This window comes from Miscanthus floridulus, chromosome 12, assembly GCF_019320115.1.
Source record: "Miscanthus floridulus cultivar M001 chromosome 12, ASM1932011v1, whole genome shotgun sequence".
Taxonomy (NCBI): domain Eukaryota; kingdom Viridiplantae; phylum Streptophyta; class Magnoliopsida; order Poales; family Poaceae; genus Miscanthus; species Miscanthus floridulus.
Window position 1 is genome coordinate 35,541,144 of NC_089591.1, and position 23,838 is coordinate 35,564,981.

General features: G+C 48.7%; 1 long non-coding RNA gene and 2 pseudogenes across 1 annotated transcript; 2 read left to right on the top strand and 1 right to left on the bottom strand.

The window, feature by feature from the left end:
* Window positions 1–10,274: 10,274 nt before the first annotated feature.
* Window positions 10,275–11,538, bottom strand: LOC136498207 (uncharacterized). The gene is made up of 2 exons (XR_010769538.1): window positions 11,289–11,538; window positions 10,275–11,175 (listed from the first exon to the last, which is right to left on the bottom strand). It is a non-coding gene; the product is annotated as an uncharacterized lncRNA (long non-coding RNA).
* A 2,802-nt stretch (window positions 11,539–14,340) lies between these two features.
* LOC136498212 (heat shock 70 kDa protein-like) lies at window positions 14,341–23,278 on the top strand (annotated as a pseudogene).
* LOC136498245 (uncharacterized) lies at window positions 17,549–18,899 on the top strand (annotated as a pseudogene).
* Window positions 23,279–23,838: the final 560 nt, after the last annotated feature.

A 23,838-nucleotide genomic window follows, 5' to 3' on the forward strand; every position in this document is an offset into this window, starting at 1 on the left:
TTCCCTTGGACAAAATTTTGTCAATTATGCATATGATTTGCCTTCTACCATATGTATGCATATATTTAGGGGGAGCTTAGTCTATATAATGTGAGAGTCAAATCTTGTGACCTATTCCACTCTACATACAAAGGATCACAAAGTTTGACCCTTCCTTGTGCTACTAATGTCTTCTTTTTCGGTGTTTGATTCCAAAGGGGGAGAATTTAGAGGACCAAAAGCAAGCATTAATTTGTAGGACCAAAAGCTAGATCATAATAATTTACAAGTGGTAATGGTCTACAAGTGGTAATGGTCCGAAAAAGGGAGAATAGTGGATTATGGATTAGCCTAAGTAATGGAGAGAATTTAGAGGAAGCAAGGCTTATATCCATAATGCCACATGGGGACATTCTCAAGGGCAAGATAAGTTTTTATGTAGTATCTTTTAGTCTTACAAGTAGTATCTTTTAGCATCATATAACCTTGCCCCTTGCATTGCATCCTAGCAAGTAGATAGTTTTTAAATTCTAATTTTTTATTATTTGCTTGCTTTGGTCGTGTTGTCATCAATCATAAAAAAGGGGGAGATTATAAGGAAAATGGACCCTAGGCCCATTTACTTTGGATTTTGGTGTTTGATGACCAACACAACCAAATTGGACTAATGAATTTGCAAGTGATTGTTTTGTAGTTCAATAGGGTGCAAGACGTGACTTGGACAAAGGTGACGTGATGATCCGATGATCTACACCATAAGCAAGTTCTTAGAAGCATAAGAGAAGACCCAAGATATCAAGCAAAGTCCAAGCACAAAGATAGGAACCAAGCCATACGCAAGATCGTGAAGAAATAAGCTCACAAAGATGATCGGACGCTGGCGGAAAGTGACCGGACGCTCCAATCAAGAGGCTTGGCAATAGCAGGCGTCAGCAGCAGCGACTGGACGCTGGACCGGACGTTGGCGACAAATCGACCAGACATAGAACTGTAGCATCCGATCGAGTACAGAAAAGTTCTAGAGCGGCGAAATTACGACCGGACGCGTCCGATGGCATATGATCGGACGCTGGTAGCGTCCGATCAGTTGATTGTGGCTCTAACGGTCGGGACGATTGAACGCGTCTGATCAGTAGCAGAAAAGCAGGATTTCATCCCCAACGGCTACTTTCTCAGTGGGACTTATAAATAGACCCCCCCCAACTGGCCATTTGAAGTGTGTGGAGCTGAGGAAACATATCAAGGGTGTTGATACACCATTTTAGTGATCTCCACTTGTATAGTGCTTAGTGATTCATTAAGTGATTAGTGTAGGTGCTTTGTGAAGTGCTTAGGTTGATTAGACCACCGCTTATGCGCTTGCTCTAGATTTAGGCCTAGTGTTTAGTCAGGTTTGCATACCTCTTACCACTCGGTGCTTGCGCGCACCATTGTTATATATCAGAGGGGCTTGTAGTCTTGCGAGATCACACCAACCGCGGTTGTGGTGTGGCCGCCACAGTGTACCAGAGGGAACAAGTCCCGCAGCGTTTCGGTTAGAAGCTTGATAGTGAAGATGACGGGAAGCATCCGGGAGAGGCTTGTCAGAAGGCACGTCGGAGATCCACTTGCACGTGGGGAAGGCCCGAGGTTATCCATGGAGTTACCCGACTGGGAGCTTGGCCCTTACGAGGGGCTCCAACGAGGACTAGGGGAAAGCTTGCATGCTTCTCGATACCTCGATAAAAACATCAGGGTCATTGACGGGAGTTTGCATATCTCTACCTTGCTCTTTAGCTTCTGCATTTATATTGATTGTATTACTACTTTTTGCAGTAGAGATAGCAACACACTAGCAAAACATGTAACACCCCGGTGTTACGATCTCGTTTGACACCGCGATTTAGGCATAAGAAAAAATTTTGAAACGTGTTTCTCAGATTTTGCTTTAAAACGTACTTGATGCGATGAGTGGATCCGGTGACTCAGTTTTGGGGACTCGAATCAACGTCAAAGTTAAATTCCTCAGTGCGTAAAGATAATTAGGAAAGTCGAACGACTATTCTAGCGAACGGTCTATTCTGCTAGATTGAGCTTGAAAAGCAACTTTTATAAATAAAATAAAATCCATTAATAAATAGAACGATATATTCCGCTGTTAATATATCGTTCTGGTTGGCGTCCTCGTATTAAATGTACGCCCACGGACATTTAACCACAATTTACTAGTAAGACACGGGGAAAAACTATATTCCTGTTGATGCGTACAGACTAGTATTATAACAATTTTGTACTTCTACCCTGTGCATGGTCAGCTATTAATATATTCCTAATTTAATTGAACTGCGCTGTGGTAAACCTTGTGATGTGGCCTTGGCCTTATTTGATGTGTCAGGCCACTCTGTCCTGCAGACTGTGCTAGTTGACCTACTGCTTGCCTTTCTTTTCTCCGCTACGTCTCTGTCTTGTCTGATTGCCTCTGTTCCTCATGTTCACCACCCAGTGCATTTAATCTAGAGCACCGTCCAGCTGAAGCTGTAGCCACCGCTGGCTTGGCTTCGCTTTCCTCTGTGAAATGTGAAGCAAATCAGGAGCGAGCCCCACAGTTCTTGTTTCTGTCTGTGTCCTGATTTTTTCTCGTGCATGTCTCCGTCTGTCTCCTGCTCGCATTGTTTCCCTCTCTCGCTCCCTTCCTTTTTCTACTGATTTCCGACCGTCGTCGCTCGGCCACTACCGCATCAATCCACCGCAGTGCCCTGTCGTCATCCACGCCGGGTCGCCCTGCTGCTGGCGCACGCGTGTTGCAGCGGCGCCCCATCTTTCTTCCCCTCACCCGTGCGCGCCTGAGCCACTTTCACCGCTCTCGCCTCGTCCCGCCGACGCTGGCCGTCCCCGCGAGTGAGTGCGCCCGCGCTCCTCGGGTCTGCGTTGGGGCCTGCTACTCCGGTCGTGGCCGTCATGTGCGCGCGTGTGCATGAGTTCCTTGGCCACGCGTGGCTCTCCGTTCCTTCCCTTTCTCGCTGCCCTACGCCCTACTGCTCCTCACCACCGTAGCTCACCGCGCCGCGCTCCCTCCTCTGGCTGCGCCACCCCCCACCACCGTAGCGGCCGCGTCTCTTGGCTAGCAGTTTCCCCCGAGACGCCCCCGCTTTTCCTTCCCGCTCTTCCCCTTGCTCAAGGCCGAAGCTCCACGGTTCCTCGGCGTCCATGCCGCAGCGCCCTTCCCTAGCTCGCCCATCCGAGCAACCCACGCAGCCCGTTGTGGCCGCTGTCGCTGGTTTCCCTTGCGTGCGCGCATGAAGCCACCACCGCGCTCGAACCAGTCCTCCCTGCGCCGCCATCCACGCACGCCCTCGATCCCGCACCGACCCCACTGTTCCGCTGCGCTGCCCTCCACCTCCACCACAGGGCCGTCCGGCCATAGCATCCCGCCGCCGTCCTAGCTCCACAGCCGCAGTGCGTCATCCTGTCCGCACCGACCACGCTGCTCCACGGCCGCCATGGCTACGCCCGTCACCGTCCGGCCACAGCACCCCGCTACTATCCCGCATGTCCGCTCCGCAACGTCACCATCTCGCCCGTGCGCGTGCACCTCAGCCGCGCGTGAGGACGCCTTGGCCACCAGTGCCGTGGTGCTTACTGCGTCGTGGCCGTGACCACCGGCCGCACGCCTGGATGCTTGCTTCTGTGGCTAGCGGTTGGTCTTTAGTGCTTGCTCTGCGTTGGCGGATGAAGGCAGGGGTAAGAATCCAAGGAAATAGTCTATACAGGGGTGTTTTTGCGAAATACATGACCCATTTGAGCAGTATTATGGACCTAGGGTCGAATCGAGATAAGCATAGGGGTCGTTTTGCTTATATGTCATCGTCACCGTGCCCTAACCGCGTTGGGCCAGCTTGTTGGGCCAGCCTACCGCTGGCTGGGCTGCGACTAGCGCTTGGGCCATGCGCTGTGGGCCTGGGCCACCAGCACGGTTAGCGCCGTTACCGGGCCGCTCTGTGTGTGCCCACCTGGGCCACTGCCCTGCTCCCCGCTGCTGGGCCGCCAGCGCGCTCCACCCGACTGGGCCACCCGGTCAGTTGGTCGCGCCGCGCTAGGCCTTGTGCGGCTGTGGGTGGTTTTCCTTTTTCTGCTGAGCTTGCTATTTTACCTAATATGGCTAAAGTTTGTAAATCCGTACTAAATCAAATAAAAATCCAAAAATTGTGAAACCAGTTTTGTTAAGTTCCTAAAATCATGATCTACCTGTTAGTATAGTTGGTTCACATAGTGTGATATTATTCCTGGAAGCTATATAATTATTTTAAAACGCTTAGTATTGTTAAAAGATGAACTTGTAGGAATTTTCCGGATAAATCGGTAATAGTGTTGACTCTAAAAATTTGACAGTAAACTACTAATATTATTATCTACTCACTCTAATTTTTGTAGCTCAATAACGTCTTATTCGACAACATGTATGTAGCCTAAGTACGGTCGTCGTTAGAACTAGCTCGTTCACTTAAGAGACGTAGAGCGTAGTTATACGAGTCACGATTGCAGACAGTTGATCATACCCTTGCAATTCATTACATTGCATATCATGATAGGGACGTCGATGGATCACAGAGTCATCGGGAGTTGCTGGAGAAATGGTGCTTTTAGAGATCATGTCGCCATGATGGAAAACTAACTTCTGATTATATTTTACCCAGGCAAGCCCCGGTGCATAACCCCTACCTTTCTACAGTTTAAATTACATTTATGCATTAAGTTTCAAGGAGTTGGATGAAACCCACTTACATATATATATCTTTATCCTATGAGTCTTACTAGTATGATAGGATCGTGTAGATTGCTATGCTACAGGACTCCGGTAGAAGTCGAGTGATTGCGTGTCACTCGCGAGATATAGAAAATATGTTACTATATGATTATCACTTGGAATATATAAAATGGTGGAAAGGAAAATGGTGATCGGCCAGGGATATGGTTTGGGTATTGGTGGGTGTAAGAAGTTGTGTCGCCGCGGAGGCGGGTCATAGCTTGGTTACACCGTTTTTCCCTGTCTGGTTGGTTAAGGACCGATCGTTGCATATGACTCTGGGCAGGTCACAGACTTATTATCCTGAGCACATACTTGTGTATGGGCGCTTGGAAGACTTGTTGCTCTCTTGTCGTGGATCCGGCTCTTTCTGGACCGACTGTCAGGGTTTTGTTTTGGTGGAGGAGGTCCTTGCACCGCACTGAGTCCGGGACTCAGGGGCGAGGGCTTGGAGTCCCAGTTTGGACGAGGACCTAGACACCCGGGACAGGAGAGTGATGGGTTGGTCCTGCTTGTGCCTAGGGTACAAGCGGGGCGTGTGTTTTCGGGGTACCCAGCTGGGGGCATTGATTCGCAAATCGCGAGGGCTATCCGGTACGGCTTGTCTACGATTTAGCATTATAGTAAGAACTGGAAGATGAAAGATGCAAGATAGACAAAGGAAATTTGATTGCTTACCACCTGCTTGAAAGTAGCATAGGTGCTTATATAGAATGGTTAGTTAATAAACCAATGCGGCTATTAATAAAAATCGAACATAAGGACGCACGCTTAGTAATGCTTCCTGCAAATGCAATAAACCCACCAGCCAGATAGCCTTGTATATCCTTGGAGTCTTTTCTTTTCTCCTGTCGTGTAAGTCTTGCTGAGTATAATTGAGTACTCAGGGTTTTATTTCCCCCTATTGCAGGTAACAAGTGAACGCTTGAGCTGACCTTTGTGTGTGGAGTCCTCCTGGTGGGCTCAGAGAGGATTTCCTTTACGCTGCGACCGTAGTTGTTATTTATGACTCTCACCAAATACTTTTATAAATGAAAGTTTCATAATCTGTTGCCGTAGGCTATATATCAATACTTCATCATGTTATTAATAGATGTTTATTTCCGCTGTAACTCTGTTCACATATTTCTATTCCGCTGTTCAATTAAATTATTTATAACTTTGATAATATGATTTCATTCCGCTGTTATATTAATAAATGTTATACTCTGACGGTCATGTAAAGTGATGTAAGAAATGGTTAAGAATGATGTAAGCTTTATTCTCTCATTTGTGATCCTGATGGCAAAAATATGGATTTTCGGGTTCTCCCCTAGGGTGTGCCCAACGGAACCGAGTAATTTAGTGTTCTCCCTCGAGTGCTTAGTGTCTAATGGAAGACAAGCACTCCTGTGAGGCATTAAATTAGGCGATTCTGCCACAAAACCGTAGTTGCACTTTTAGATAGTTTATCTTTTGCATAAGTTTTGCTAAGGTTAGAAAAAGAGGCTATTATTTAGAGTAAGAATTTTAAGTTACCTAATTCACCCCCCCCCCCTCTTAGGCGTCACGGTCCCCTACAATGCGGAACCCGATTCAGGGCGTGGGAGAGGAGGGTATAAAAGGAGAAGAGACTTCCCGCCGCCGCCCGCCGACCGACGCCCACAGACCGATGCGGGACGCCCGCCGATGCCAGACTGATGCTCGACGCCCATCGGTTGCTGATTCGAGCCGTCGCTGGAGGAGGTCGAGCTCGTCGGTCTCTTCCCCAAGGTTGGGCTCGAGCCGCCCCCATGTCCGGTGTCATCCTCTTGATTCTCTTCCCCACACTCGGCAACGTGAGCTCCTCTACCTCTGCTTGACTTCTTCACTGTCTGCTCCTCTCTCCTCTGCTTCTTCGTTCTCCACTCTGGTTCTCCCTTCCCTTCTCCTCCCTCCCCCTCCTTTAAGTCCTGATGTGTGCTACACTGCTACTGCTAGGCTCTAGTTCCATATAGGTGTGCGCATGTGCAGTCTTGGATTGCTAGATTAGTTTATGCCTAATTCCTTCCCTGCTTTTGTTGTATAGATTAGTAGAATATAGATTTCTTGTTTTGTTTTGTGCTTTTAGATTTCTTGTTGTGATGTGCAGCACTATAGATTAGTGATTAGTCAATCTATGCCTAATTCCTTTGCTTCTTGTCCTTGTCTAGATTAATAGAATACTAATTAAGTAATTATAGGATGGAGGTTGCTAGGACACAAGTAGTAGGAGAACCCCAGTCAGCAGTAGAGGAAACTTTATCTCTCAAGAGGAAGTCAGATGATGTAGGATGGGAATATGGGTACCTATGTGATCCTACCAATCTTAACAAGTTGAAGTGCAAGCTATGTAAACATGTGAGCATAGGGGGGGTTCATATGAACCAACACATAGCAGGTGTTGGGAATTATGTGGCTAAATGTGAAAAGAGCATAGAAGAAGATAAAGCAAAGTGTAAGAAAGCACTAGATGCAGCATCAAATAAGAGGAAAGAAAAGGCTATTCATGAGCTCAATCTTAGAGAAGAAGTGTCTGTTTCTCGAGTTTCATGAGAAGGACAGAAAGAAGGATCATGTCTTGGCAGTTCAGAGCCTCACAAGTTAGGTCCCATTGATAAGTGGGCAAGGCCAATTGATCCTAAATCAACACAAGCTGAAGCCTTGAAGCAACAAAAGATAAACAAGGAACTTTGGAAACAGAGAACACATGAGGTGTAGTAGTATGTTGCAAGATGAATGTATACACATGGTAATTCACTAATCACCTCCCTTGCATATACTATTCTAGTATTCTTCATGTACATTATTGTTTGAAAATACACATGGTAATTAACTTATATTCTTTTCTCTATTTCACAGCCATACCATTTAATGCTATTGACAATGATGAGTTTGTACAAATGTGTGAAACAATTGGTCAATTTGGTGTTGGATTTGAACCTTCTTATCAAGATCATTTAAGGGGGGTTTTGTTGAATGAGGAATATGCAAGAACCAAGAGTTTGTTGTAGGAACGTGATGTTGAAAAGGAGAAACATAATGAACTTGTGCACGAATTGTGCTGGTGGAACAAGTTTTATCAGCTCAAAGGAGATGTCAAATGTGTCACACACAAGTGAAGTCATCTTTGAACTAGTGGACAAAGCAATTGAAGAAATTGGCCCTGATGATGTAGTGCAAGTAGTGACTGACAATGCTTCTAATAACATGGGAGCAAAAAAGTTGTTGCATGAGAAGAGACCAAACATATTTTGGACCTCATGTGCAACTCACACAATCAACTTGATGCTGCAAGGAATTGGTAGCTAAAAGAGGTTCTAGAAGGTAATTGACCAAGCAAAGGCTTTCACTACCTTTGTGTATGGGCACACAAGAACCTTGGAATGCATGAGACACTTCACAGAGCGTAGAGATATAGTCAGGCCGGGAGTAACAAGATTTGCTTCAACATTTCTTACTTTGGAAAGCATTCTAGAGAAGAAAGATCAGCTAAGAAAGATGGTGGTTCATAGCAAGTGGGATGGACTGAGGGAAGTGTCATCCAAAAAAGGAAAGGCTGCAACAGCAACAATGATGAATCTAGAATTTTGGAAAAAAGTCAAGATGTGCTTGAAAGTTTTTGAGCCTCTAGTAAAAGTTCTTCGTTTGGTTGATGGGGATGTGAAGCCATCTATGGGTTTCTTGTATGGAGAATTATTGAAGGCAAAGAAAGAGATCAAGCGAGTTTATGGCAATGTGGAGTCTCGCTACAAAGATGTCATGGCTATTATTGATAAGAAGATTGAAGGCCAGCTTAATTCCGCTTTGCACCTGAGTGCATACTTGCTGAATCCTCATTACAGTTATGCTGATGCTTCAATATTTGATGATGGCACTATAATAGAAGGGTTTATTAGTTGTGTTGAGACTTTCTATCATGATGATGATGACAAGCAAGATCAGGCTGTAAATGTTGAACTGAGGAAATTTCAGAATAGAGAAGGTTCCTTTGCAAAGAAGCTTGCTAGGACTTATCAAAACTTTGACTTTAACCTAGGTAACAAGTTATGTACAGAACACCCTGGAATATTTATGTTCCTGCATTTTTTATTTATTTCAGCAAAACTTAGTTCTCTTAGTGTTTGTTTCAGCATCTTGGTGGAAACTCTATGGAAATGAAACACCTGTTCTACAAAGGATGGCTATGAGAATTCTTTAACTAACTTCAAGTTCCTCAGGCTGTGAAAGAAACTGGAGTGTTTTTTATTTGGTTAGTAACCTGTAATCTCAAGTCTGAATATTCAGTTTCTTATGTTCTTAATTCTTATGTTTATTTGTAGGTACATACTAAGAAAAGAAATAGGCTAACTACAGCCCGCCTAAACTCTCTTGTCTTCATACAATTCAATTCCAAACTCATTAGCAGGAGACAACAGATTAAGTCAAAGAAGATTACTGATGTTCTCTTCATGCAAGCTCAAGGTTTCATGTTTGATGGTGGAGATGAGTGTGCAATAGTTGTCTATGAGGATGATGATGAAGAAGAAATGCCCGGTGAGGAGATACGTTGGACTGTTATTGGAGAAGCAATGGGAGCAAGTGAACAACTAGAGCTGCGTCGAAGTTCAAGAATAAGAGAGCTCTATGCAGAGGAGGAATTTGATTCTGAAGAGGAATTTGACAATGAGTATGGGCTGGATGGCATGGATGAAGATGAATGAGTCAGCTGGAATGATGGCATCTTTTGTTGTCTATCTATGCATTGCCATCATTAATGTTTTATCAATTTATCAGTTGTGTTGTACTGTCATGCTCATGAGTGGGCTGCAATGATGTATCTTTTAATTTGGAACTAAGTAGGACCTGAAACTATGGTTTATGAACTTCAGATGCAATGTTATGTTCTTATGAAATTAAGTAGTAGTGTTCTTGCCATTACTATTCGCTTATAAATATTTAATCACGAGGTATATTTTTTGTTTTATGAACCTAATCAACATTTGATGTTTTCCATATCTGTGACTGTTAGGAACATTACAACGTGAAACCAACAATTGCTGAGCTGTACAAGTCTAGGAATAAGATCAAATAAGGTATGTTTTTATTTATACTTGTCAAGTTCACAGACTATTACATGAATCTGATTTGCTATAGTACAAAACGTTTAAGCGACACTTTGTACGCTTAAGCTCTAAGAGGTGGGTCACCGCTCGCTTAGCGCTTTTTTGAACTTTGGTCTCATTCGGCTTGCTGAAACTGGCTGAAAAACACTGTTCTGACTGAATTGTTGTGAGAGAAAAATACTGTTCCGGCTAAAAAAACAAGCCGAACAAGCAAAATATGGGGTAAGCCGAACGAGGCCTTTGTCCGTAGCAACGCACGGACACGCTACCTAGTAAGTACATGGTTGCAGTGGCGGAGGGTGAGCCAAATTATAGGGGGGGGGGGGGGGATTTATATATATATTTTTTAAAAAAAAAAAAAAAGAACAAGTGAACAGTAATTGACACCAGAAATGAAATGGCAATGCACATGATATCATTAATATATACATTTATATTTATATTTATATTTATAACTATTCACAGCACGGCTGTAGAGATTGTTAGCCTGATCATCAGCAAAATAGAATTGACCATAGACAGTGGCCGTGACCATAGGGGCTGTTAGACAAAAGACAAGACACCAAAATAGAAATCAGACATACAACTACAGCCTAGAGGTCTGCTCTTCTTTTCTTCAGATTTTTGAAATCTGTGATTATATCATCATAGGTATAGTGTCCTGCAATTTCACCTTCGATCTGAACCAGCAAGCTGTTGGCAAGGAAATCATCTTGTTGCGCAGTCTTGTCTTGGTTATCTTCAAAATAGAGAAAGCACGTTCAGCAGTAGCTGTTGAAACTGGGAGAGTCACAAGCAGCCGGATCAATCTATCAAAGTTAAAGACTCTACGTCGGCCTGTCTCAACAAGGCTTCGACAAAGCTGCACTACAGTTTCAATATTTTTCATATCTTCACTACTAGAAGCATCAACCATAAAATGGTTTAGCTGACGCTCTAATGCAATCATATCTTGTTCATTGAAATCCATTGGGCAGTACTTCTCAACCGATCTGCATATCTCATTTGCTTGGAAAGATAGAAATCCATTTCTTGGTATGAGTGTGGCATTGATGGACAAAAGATCCATCACCTTCTCATTGAACTTCAAATTTAATTCAGCCATCTGAGTGTCAATTGTTGCACGAAATATCTCCACTCGGAAGTAACGGTCCCTAGTGAAGTGTTCAGGTTGACGACGAGCGCGACCACAACGCAAAATGTAGGTCCCTTCCATGGTTGCATAGGACCTAACTGCAAGTATGCTCGTCGCACTTGATCTCTCTGACCAACTGGATATTGCCAAATTTGTGGACGCAGTGCCGGATCTCGCTCCAAAAAGAAATGATTTCTAGTCAATTTGATTGGATCTAGGCATCTAGCAAAATCATACCAAACTTCCTAGTAAAAATTAGGGAAAGAAAGAGATTTGGGATCGAACTAACCTGTAGCAACTAGCAAGCCAGCGAGTTGCAGCGCCGAAGGCTCCTACATTATGCAAGGAGGAAGCGGCAGGCCGGCGGAAGGCCGCTGTCGCCGGTCGCCCCGGTCGGGATCTCGCCGCTCGAGCACCGCATCCAGGAGGTGGAGTGGAGTGGAGAACCAGAGATTGGGAGATGCGAGCGGAGTACGCCGTGCGGCCGTAACGCGGAGTCGCGGCTCCGTCCCTCTTCCTGCCTACTACGTGAATGCCTAAATGGGCTGGTGGCCATTGCTATGCTGCAGCTATTCTATTGGGCCTCAAGAAATTGTTTCGGGGAAGGGGGGGTGGGAGCCCAGTTTCGCCTCTACTGGCTCCGCCCGTGCATGGTTGCATGAGCAAAGGTTTTAGATCAAATTCCCTATATTGTCATTGGAAATTTAACTTATCCCTTACGTGCCATTAAAATTGAGTCCATCCCCTCAATGCCACTGGAAATTTAACTTCATCTCCTACATGCCATCCCCGTCGTCTTTATCCCACATGCCGTCTGTGACGCCGTTATCTTTATACCTTCTACCTTTCTTCCCCAAATCGGCCGCGACCTCCCACACCTTCCCGTGATCCCGTCCGTCTCCTTTGTTCCTGCCCGCGCCACCTCCGTCTGTCCCTGCCCGCGCCGAGCCGCCTCCGTCCTCCATGCCCGCGTCGCGCCACGCACCGCCTCCGTCCTCCTTGCCCACGCCACCGGCTAGTCGTCGTCGTCGTCCTGGGAGGAGCGCGAGGAGGCGCAGTGGCTCCACGTGGAGCAACGATGGCAGTGGGAGGGGTCCCGGTGGCGCGTCGAGCGCGAGGCCCTGCTCGCGGAGGTCGCGGCGCTGCGGCTCCGCCTCCGTGCGCTCGCGGCCGCATCGACGCCGTGGCCCCGCCTCCGCGCACTCGCGGCCGCCGTGCCCGCGCCGCAGCCCAGGCCTACGCTCGCCGAGGAGGTCGAGGTCGAGGTGAGGAAGGAGGTGGTGGACTCACGGTGGTCGAAGAGAAGAAGAAGGTGGAGGCACTGGTAGCTTTGTATTCTTGCTTGCAATGGTATAGAGGAAACTAGGGGTAACATTGTCTTTTCACCAGTCACTTAACATCTATCTAACGGTTCTGTGAGAATAATGGCATTAAGGTGATAGAGTTAAATTTCCATTGGCACTGAGGGGATGGACTAAATTTTGATGGCACATAGGGGATGAGTTAAATTTCCAATGGCATACAGGGAATTTGCTCAAGGTTTTAACCCCAAGTTTCCTATGTGCTTCCCTCGCAGACCGGACAAATTTATTTATCGGAGTAGTAGTAAAAACAAATTTGACTGATTAGGATAAACCAAATGCCACTAGGCAAGTGATAGGATTTGAAAACTTGAAACGGCAAGCAATAACGCCCGGACGGACCGCCCGCATCCGGACGCCGCGCCTGCTGCAACGCCGTGCCAACGCCTGTTGCACGCACAGGTGGAGCCCATCCGCGCCACCCCACGCTTCCTTGCTTTCCGCGCACGCTCCCCTCCCTGCGTGGCATCCCAACAGTGCGGCAAATGGCTCACATTACACCATACACAGCACCACCGATCTACTTTTAAAAATATTCAAATAAAAATAATTGCAACATTGTACAAAATAGCTTCCTGAAACACATGCAAAAACACATGAAAAACAATTGCAGCACATATGCAACATCTAGATAAACACTTGAAACACATGTGTGAAACGTATGCAACATCCAAATAAACACACTTGCAACATACATCTAAAAAATAGATGAAACATTAGGAACAGACAGTTGCAACATACGTTTACAATCATTGCAACATATGCAATATCTTGATCTACTTTTGCAACATCCGCATGAAACACTTGAAACATACGTACGAAACATCTGAAACACTTAAAACATGTGCTTGCAACATGAGGAGCCCGGGGCCGGACGATTCCGTCGAGGTCAGAGCCGGCACCGCGCGAGCACCACCACCACAACCATCGCTAGCAGCACCGGGCTTGGATCGGCTGGGCGGACGGCGCGCGCGACGGGCAGGAGCGAGCAACACGGGATGGGCACGCGGCAGCTGCGAGGAGGAGAGTGGGCATGCGGTGTCTAAATGGGAAGGTCATGGGTGGAGAAGGCCGCCACGTTAGAGAAAGCCAACGACGGACAGACGGCGGCGCGGTGGATGCGTCCGCAACGGTTGCATGCGTGCGATAAAGGAAATATCGCCTTTTTTTGAAACCGGTGGAGCGAAAGAGATCTATTGGGAAACACGCCTGTAGCAACGCTCGTATGCCAGCAAAGATTCTGAACGTCGTCTCTTAGGGGGTGTTTGGTTGCCCCTCCTAAATTTTAATCGATGTCCCATCGAAAGTTTGGACACATGCATAGAGTATTAAATATAGACTAATTACGAAACTAATTACATAGTTTGCGACTAATTTGCGAGACGAATCTTTTAAGCCTAACTAGTCCATGATTTGATAATGTTTTGCTACAGTAAACATGTGCTAATGACGGATTAATTAGGCTTAAAAAATTTGTCTCGTGGAGTACTGACGGATTATGTAATTTGTTTTTTTATTAGTATCCGAATACCTAATACAGCATCCTCCCGATATACCTCCTAAATTTTAGTCACCGGATCCAAACACCCCCTTAACCTGCCGGGACGCCAAACCGCCACATCACGAGACCAAAGACCGGAGAGTCTCCCCGGCCCCAGAGTCATGCCGACGTGCCCACTTGTCACGTTCCCATTGGCTCGGCTCCTGAACCTGCACCATCTAGACCCTTCACGAGCGCCCCTCCGATTAGAATCCAACGGCCCCGTCTCGGCCGCGCTCGAACTTTCTCGAAACCATGTCACCGCTCGTAAAACCCCCACGCCCCCGCCTCCTCCACTCCCCAGCGCAGCTCTCGTAGTATTGCAGTTGCAGAAGAAGAAAATCCGGGGACCCAAAATTCCCTGAGAATTCCCTAGTTCCTCGAGTTCTTCCACTAGCTTCGATTCCCTTCTCCCGTTCGAGCAAGCGATTCGGGTGGCGATGGCCAAGGGCGAAGGTCCGGCGATCGGGATCGATCTCGGCACCACCTACTCGTGCGTCGGCGTTTGGCAGCACGATTGGGTGGAGATCATCGCCAACCAGGGCGGTGCCGGCGGGCGTGCAAGCCGTGCGTTCGTACAGGCCCCAAATTCCAAGAGTACTCAAAAATTATTACGCATTAAGTCGTGCTGATTTTCAGATTACTTCTAATGCTATGTCTTTTCCTATATCACGTTACCTGAATCGATCTACATCAATCTGTTTCCTGGCTCTCCCGTAGTCCCATCTTGGCTTCCCCGTGTCTCCCGTCTTTATGATCAAGCAAGCCGGCGCATGGCATCCATATAAAGCAATCTGTCTCCCCGGCTCTCCCATCCTGGCTTCACTGTCTCTCAATCTCTGTGATCAAGCAAGCTGTAAGTCGGATGAAGGTCTGGAGGCCAGTGCCCAGGTGTAGGTCACAAGGGATAAATTCATGATTCCTAAAGACATGAACTCGTGGAAGGTAATTATCTAATTGACTAATTATCTTATATTTATCGATACAAATATTTCTTTATGTTAATGAATAATTATTCGTTGATATAAGTAGATGCAGAACTGTTGTATTGCGTAAAACGGTCGATGGTGCATACACACATCCGATAAAAAACACAAATTACTACTCCCTCTTTTTCACAAGGATCACAAATTACTGCTCAACCAGTGAAAACAAGTTTTTTTATTTCAATTCTGTTAAATAATTTAAAGAACACTAAGAGGATAATATTGTGTTCAAATAAAAATTATGCAATCACAAAATAAATAAGTATAATTTTTTTTATTTATCGTATTGCTATGTATGCGTATATCATTTTATTTTTTAAGGTCAGTGGCCAGTTTGGAACAAGGCCTCGGCACAGCCCTGTCGCCAACGACCAGGGGAACCGCACCACGCCGTCCTATGTCGCCTTCACCAACACCGAGCAGCTCATCGGCGATGCCGCTAAGAACCAGGTCGCCATGAACCCCACCAACACCGTCTTCGGTACGCGCTCCGCTCCTCCCCTTGGCTTGCCTTGTTACTGTTACTGCTAAGTCGTTTCTCTCTGAATCCTAATTGCTAAGGATCCCTCTCATATATGTGGCTGGTATAGTTTGGATCTGATTTAATCTTTGAATTGGGATGCATTTTTATTAGTAGTGCGCTGTTTACTGTGCTGTCTAGGAACATGATGGTAGGAATCAGCGATAGACACTTCACATAATCATGATTCGATTTGCGATCATTATATCTATCTAGTAACTAGTAGCAATGATTGGATTCAACCATTATATCTATCTAATAACTAGTAGCAATCTGGCTGTAATTGTAATGGAGCTTAGAATTTGGCAGACATTTTGTTCAGAAATATAAAATTTGGTATTTAGCAGCATATTCACCATCAGTGCTTGCTATGCTGGAGTATATGCCATTTAGATTCAGAAAATTTTTCTGTTAAATTTCGTGTGGATTTTATTTAGTAATGTCGGGGAATACTACTGTAGTTTGTTGATCTGTTACAGTTCAGTAGTAGAGATGGTTGGAACTTTGTGTGACAAATTTAGATATAATTATTTGTACTTGTTGTAGTCTCTCATATTGACTGACAGCAATTGCGCTGCTCATTTGTTGTGGCAAAACATACTACTTGTGGTAAACTACTCTGCATGTCTTTAATCCTGACGTAAAGATGAACTGATAGTTATATTGTAATTCTTGCTGTGAGTTGTGACATATTGTTCCTCTGTTCTGCCTTTTGTTCCTCTGTCCTGCTTTCTGTTAATATTTAGGAATAGGCTGAACCAAGTGGAATTGATCTTGCTTTATGCCTTCCTCCTATTAATAAGAACAGCAACTCATAATTTTGTTCATTTTCTTTGTAATGCAGATGCTAAGCGGTTAATTGGCAGGAGGTTCTCTGATCCGTCGGTGCAGAGTGACATGAAGCTATGGCCGTTCAAGGTCATTCCAGGCCCCGGTGACAAGCCTATGATTGTCGTCAACTAAAAGGGCGAGGAGAAGCAGTTCGCTGCTGAGGAGATCTCCTCCATGGTGCTCATCAAGATGAAGGAGATTGCTGAAGCCTACCTCGGCTCCACGATCAAGAACGCCGTTGTGACGGTGCCAGCCTACTTCAACGACTCGCAGAGGCAGGCCACCAAGGATGCCGGTGTCATTGCTGGCCTTAATGTGATGCGCATCATCAACGAGCCCACCGCAGCTGCCATTGCCTACGGTCTTGACAAGAAGGTCAGCAGCTCTGGCGAGAAGAATGTGCTCATCTTCGACCTTGGTGGTGGCACGTTTGACGTGTCACTTCTGACCATCGAGGAAGGCATCTTTGAGGTGAAGGCCACAGCTGGTGACACTCACCTTGGCGGTGAGGACTTCGACAACCGCATGGTGAACCACTTCGTCCAAGAGTTCAAGCGCAAGCACTAGAAAGACATCAGTGGCAACCCCCGCGCATTGCGCAGGCTGCGCACGGCGTGCGAGCGCGCGTGACCGCGCAGACCACCATTGAGATTGACTCCCTGTTCGAGGGCATCGACTTCTACTCGACCATCACCAGGGCTCGCTTTGAGGAGCTGAACATGGACTTGTTCCGCAAGTGCATGGAGCCCGTGGAGAAGTGCCTGCGCGACGCCAAGATGGACAAGAGCAGCGTGCACGACGTCGTGCTTGTTGGCGGCTCCACCCGTATCCCCAAGGTGCAGCAGCTGCTGCAGGACTTCTTCAACGGCAAGGAGCTGTGCAAGAGTGTTAGACTATAGTAATTATAGTATGTGTAATTATAGTAGTCAATCCTTGATTAGTGGCATGTACGCCTGTGTGGTTGGCTGGTAAGCCACCCCGGCGTCCTTATGTACTGACGTACACTGAGATGGAATGCAATCAACCATTCATTCCCAAGCTAACATGGTATCACCGCGGTTACGATCCGCTACGCTTCCGCAACCCTAATTTCTCCGCGCCGCCGCCGATCCGATCGCCATCCCTGGCCGCCGCTCCTCGCGCCCGGACGCCGCCGATCCCATCACCGCGCCACCCGATCGCCCCGACGCTGCCCGCGCCGTCTCTGGTCGCTAATCTCCGATCGCCCAGACGCCGCGCCGCCTCTGGTCGCCGATCCCGTCGTGCCCCGCCGCCGTCTCCTCGTCCCCTCGCGCCGGCCTCCCGGCTCCCATGGCGGACGACGATGACGCGGCCAAGGAGGCCGAAGACCGCCACATCGCTGAAGCCCGCACCGAGGCCGAGCGCCAGGCTGAGGCTGCGGCCGCCGCCCTCGACAAGTTCGAAGCCGCCCATGAGGCCCTCTGGGCGCAGGCCACCGCCGTCGTCAACGTCAAGGCCATGATCCCCATCGTCCTCGACAAAGTCACGAACACCTACACCAAGTGGCGTTGCACCTTCCTCACCGTGCTCGGCAAGTATGCCCTAACCCGGCATGTTCTCGTGGATGAGGCGTTCCCCGACCGCCCGGCTTGGGTCCAGACGGACTGCGTCGTCTTGACATGGATCTTCAGCACCGTCTCCAGCGACCTCCAGCAGTCACTCATGCTCCGGCAACGCCCCGCACGCGAGGCGTGGTGTTACCTCGAGGACGAGTTTCTCGGCCAAAAGGAGTCTCGCGCCCTTCTCCTGGAGATGCAGTTCCGCAACCTCCGCCAAGACTCCATGACGATCACCGACTACTGCCGCAAGTTGGAGACCATGGCTGCGTCTCTCGCCGAGTTCGGCGACCCTATCGGCGACCGCCAGCTAGTGCTCACCCTTCTCCGTGGGCTCAGCGGGAAGTTCCAGCACATGGTGTCTATACTCAAGATGCAACGCCCCTTCCCGACGTTCGCCGAAGCCCGCACACACCTGCTGCTCGAGGAGGTCGACATCGACGCTCGGCCACCGTCACCGCCATCGGCCCTCGTTGCCACTGCACCTACACCACCGCCCGCTGCTGCCCCTCGCCAAGGGGCGCCCGCGCCTCGCCCTGGCCAGACCGGTCAGTCCAGCGGCCAGCGCAACAATGGTCGGCGCCGTGGCAAAGGTGGCCGCGGTCACCAGCAAGGCAACCAGCAGCCCGCGCCTGCTGGTGGTGCACCAGCGGGACAGCACGGCGGCACACCAGCGCGATAGCACGGTGGCGCCGGCCAGCCCTCCTTCGCGCACCCATGGGCGGGCACGCTGCAGATGTGGCCGTACGGCCGGCCACCTCCACCTCTGTCGGCATTCGCTGCCGTTCCACAGTACGGCGCTCCCTTCGGCGGCGTTCCCGGTGGCAGCACCTACAGCCACCCCGGCAGCAGCGTCTATGGCCCCAGCTACCCGTACTCCTACGGGGGAGGTGCGCCTTCGACACCGACGTTCCAGGGAGCTCCCTACCAGCCCCGTCGACACCCTGGAACCCCACACATGGAGGCGCATGGAACCAAGACTCTCTGGTGCAGAACTTCAACACCATGACGCTCAACCCATCGGCACCATCGGAGTGGTACGTCGACTCTGGTGCCGGCTCGCACATGACTACGGATGCTGGTAAAATCTCCACCATTTCCCTCCCAAATTCATCTACACCTTCATCTATCATTGTGGGAAATGGTGCTTTACTTCCTGTCACTGCCATCGGATCACGTACTTTTTCTTTTCCGCATCGGAATTTAGTTCTTAATAATGTTTTGGTCTCCCCACATATCATTAAGAACTTAATTTCCATTCGTCGCTTTACCACCGACAATAATTGTTCCATCGAGTTTGATCCGTTTGGTCTTTCTGTGAAGGATTTGCAAACCAGGAACGTGATCGCCAGGTGCAATAGCTCTGGCGACCTCTACCCGTTCTATCCACCAGCCACCTCCGCACTCCTCGCTGCCCCCACTTCGATTTGGCATCGTCGTCTCGGTCATCTTGGGCGTGAAGCTTTGTCCAAACTTATTAGCTCCAGTGTCATCTCGTGTAATAAAGATGATTTTCATCATTTGTGTCATGCTTGCCAGCTCGGACATCACACTCGACTTCCTTTCGGTTTATCCAGTTCTAGAGCTACAAATAATTTTGATTTAATACACTGTGATCTTTGGACATCTCCTATTGTTAGTGTGTCAGGCTACAAATATTATCTTGTTATTTTAGATGATTGCTCACACTACATTTGGACATTTCTGCTTCGCCTAAAATCCGACACTTTTTCTACTCTTGCCAATTTTTTTGCTTATGCTCACACGCAATTTGGCACCACCATCAAGAGCGTCCAGTGCGACAACGGCCGGGAGTTTGACAATTCCCTGGCCCGCACGTTCTTTCTCTCCCACGGTGTTACCCTTCGCATGTCGTGCCCCTACACATCCCAGCAAAATGGCAAAGCCGAACGTTCCATTCACACTCTTAATAACATTTTGTGCTCTCTCTTATTTCAGGCGATTCTCCCTCCGGTTTACTGGGTTGAGGCACTTCACACTGCCACATACCTCGTCAACTAGCTCCCCACCAAAACCCTCGCCTCCTCCACTCCCTACTACCATTTACATTCGACCCAGCCATCCTATGAGCATCTCAAGGTCTTTGGCTGTGCCTGTTACCCCAACATGTCTTCCACAGCACCCCACAAACTTGCACCCCATTCATCCCTATGTGTCTTCCTCGGCTACTCCTCGGAACACAAAGGCTATCGGTGTCTCGAGCTAGAGTCGAATCGCATCATCACCTCCAGACATGTCGTTTTGGATGAATCTTTTTTTCCCTTCGCCGACATGTCTACCTCACCAATGGCATCCTCAGCCTTGGACTTTCTTCTTGACGACAGTGACCTCACCGCTCCTATTCCTGGAGCAAGGTTTGTGCATGCAGGTACTTCTCCCGACGCTCGTGGGGCTATTGAGCCGCCCATGCCACCTCCTGCACCGTTGAGCGTCGGGCCGCGGTCTCCAGCACTGCATGCTGGACCAGGGGCGCCCTACCCCTCCTCCGCTGGTGCACCGAGCGCTGGGCTGTGGGCGCCCAGCTTCCCCTCCAGCAGCGCCTCCTCGCCGACCACGTCCCAGGCCGGCGCTGCTGCCCCTGTGCCTCGTACACAGGCTGTTGCCAGTAGCGCCGCGGCCACCGGACGCACGCTCGCCACCAGGCCGATCTCCATCACCCCCGTCGACAATGCGCACTCCATGCACACCCGCGGCAAGGCTGGCATAGCACAGCCCGTGGATCGCCTCAACCTCCACGCTGTGCCCATGTCGCCTCTGCCCCGCTCCATTCGCGCTGCCCTGTCAGACCCCAATTGGCGCTCCGCTATGCAGGCTGAGTTTGATGCACTAATCGCCAATGACACCTGGAGCCTGGTACCACGCCCTCCCAGAGTCAATCTTGTTACTGGCAAGTGGATTTTTCGGCACAAACTGCACGCAGATGGGTCTCTTGATCGCTACAAGGCACGCTGGGTCCTTCGAGGTTTTACCCAGCGCCTTGGTCTGGATTATGATGAGACTTTCAGTCCGGTCGTCAAGCCAGCGACAGTTCGGGTTATTCTCTCTCTGGCTCTCTCTCAGAACTGGCCCATCCATCAGTTAGATGTGAAGAATGCATTCTTACATGGCACTCTCACCGAGACAGTGTACTGCATGCAGCCATCTGGTTTTGTGGATTCCTCTTGTCCGGACCTGGTTTGTCGACTCAACAAGTCTCTGTATGGACTGAAGCAGGCTCCTCGTGCTTGGCATCACAGGTTCGCTTCATATCTCTCTTCCATTGGATTTGTTGAAACCAAGTCGGACAGTTTGCTATTTATTTCTCGCCGAGGGTCAGACACTGCCTATTTGTTGTTCTATGTGGATGACATCGTCCTCACTGCCTCTTTTGCCGAGTTCCTCCGACATGTTATTGGGGCTCTTCAGCGTGAGTTTGCTATGACGGACATGGGTCAGCTTCATCATTTTTTGGGCATTTCTGTGACACGCTCTGTAGATGGTCAGTTTCTCTCCCAATGACAGCACACTCAGGATATTTTGGAGCACGCCGGGATGAGTGCGTGCAAGCCATGCAGCACGCCTGTTGATCTCCACTCCAAATTATCTGCAGATGGACCTCCTGTTGGTGACGCTACTCAGTACCGCAGCCTAGCAGGTGCTGCAGATGGACCTCCTGTTGGTGACGCTACTCAGTACCGCAGCCTAGCAGGTGCTCTACAGTATTTGACTTTCACCCGTCCAGACATTGCCTTTGCTGTTCAGCAGATTTGTCTCTATATGCATGATCCTCGGGAGCCACACCTCGCAGCTCTCAAGCGCATCTTGCGATACCTACAGGGCACTATGTCACTTGGACTGACTATACGCTGGTCTTCCCCTACGGAGCTCGTTGTCTACACGGATGCCGACTGGGCTGGATGTCCCGATACTCGCCGGTCGACCTCTGGCTATGCAGTGTTCCTCGGAGACAACCTGGTGTCATGGTCTTCCAAGCGCCAGCACATGGTCTCCCGGTCCAGCGCCGAGGCCGAATACCGTGCTGTGGCGAACGGTGTCACCGAAGCTACTTGGTTACGTCAGTTACTCCTTGAGCTTCGCTACCCACCTCGCCGTGCCACCCTGGTATATTGTGACAACGTCAGTGCCGTATACCTCTCCAGTAATCTAGTGCAGCATTAGCGGACGAAGCATGTTGAGATCGATCTCCATTTTGTTCGAGAGAAGGTCGCCCTCGGTCATGTTCGAGTTCTTCATGTTCCTACGACATCATAGTATGCCGACGTCTTCACCAAGGGTCTCCCCACCTCATTGTTCCAGGAGTTTCGGTCCAGCCTGACCGTTAGCGATGCTCCTAATTAGACTATGGGGGAGTGTTAGACTATAGTAATTATAGTATGTGTAATTATAGTAGTCAATCCTTGATTAGTGGCATGTACGCCTGTGTGGTTGGCTGGTAAGCCACCCCGGCGTCCTTATGTACTGACGCACATTGAGATGGAATGCAATCAACCATTCATTCCCAAGCTAACAAAGAGCATCAACCCCGATGAGGCCGTGGTGTACGGAGCCGCCGTCCAGGCTGCCATCCTCAGCGGGGAGGGCAACGAGAAGGTTTAGGACCTGCTCCTACTGGACGTCACGCCTCTGTCCCTTGGCCTAGAGACTGCTGGTAGTGTCATGACCGTGCTCATCCCGAGGAACACCACCATGCTGACCAAGAAGGAGCAGGTCTTCTCTACCTACTCCGACAACCAGCCGGGAGTCCTGATCTAGGTGTACGAGGGCGAGCGCGCCAGGACCAAGGACAACAACCTCCTCGGGAAGTTTGAGCTCTCCGGCATCCCTCCTGCTCCCCGTGGCGTGCCCCAGATCACTGTGACCTTCGACATTGATGCCAACGGCATCCTCAACGTCTCTGCCGAGGACAAGACCATCGGGCAGAAGAACAAGATCATGATCACAAACGACAAGGGCCGGCTGAGCAAGGAGGAGATCGAGAAGATGGTGCAGGAAGCTGAGAGGTACAAAGCAGAGGACGAGGAGGTCAAGAAGAAGGTGGACGCCAAGAACGCGCTCGAGAACTATGCCTACAACATGCGGAACACCATCAAGGACGATAAGATCGCCTCCAAGCTCCCTGCAGAGGACAAGAAGAAGATCGAGGATGCTGTCGATGGAGCCATCAGCTGGCTGGACAGCAACCAGCTTGCTGAGGCTGACGAGTTTGAAGACAAGATGAAGGAGCTAGAGGGCATCTGCAATCCAATCATTGCAAAGATGTACCAGGGCGCTGGTGCGGGCATGGGCGCTGCTGCTGGCATGGATGAGGATGCCCCAGCCAGCGGGGGCACTGCGGGTCCTAAGATTGAGGAGGTCGACTAAAGTTCTTGGTGTGGAAGTCGTTTGGCAACTGAAAAGGGTGAGGCTGTGTTTAGTTCACGAAATTTGGGGATTTGTTACTGTAGCACTTTCGTTTTTATTTGGCAATTAGTGTTCAATCATGGACTAATTAGGCTCAAAACGTTCGTCTCACGATTTCCAACAAAACTGTGTAATTAGTTTTTTTCGTCTACATTTAATGCTCCAGGCACGTATCGTAATATTCGATGTGATGGCTACTGCAACACTTTTTGAGAAACTTTTTGGGAACTAAACACAGCCTGAGGTTAGAAGGAAGTCTGAATTCTGATGGTGATGGTTGACTTGCTGTTCAGATATCCTGAAGTCTGAATGCCTCATGATGTCGTGTGGAGTAGTCGAGTCTTCTATAGTAGCTTTTGAAGTCGTGATGGAGAGTCTGAACCTTGGAACTTGGAAGTGTTGTGGCTTTTTTTTAACTTGAGTAGCTTTTGCAAATAATCGTTAATATTGTTTCAGTCGTCTTTTGTTTTATTGAAAACCCTGCAATTGATTACTTGGTTGGAGTAGTCCTGCTCGAATGCTCCGTACCGAGGCAGACGCGACAGTGGTCTGTTCGTTTTATTGAAAAGTCATGGCTGAAAGTAATATTCGCTGATTAGGAAT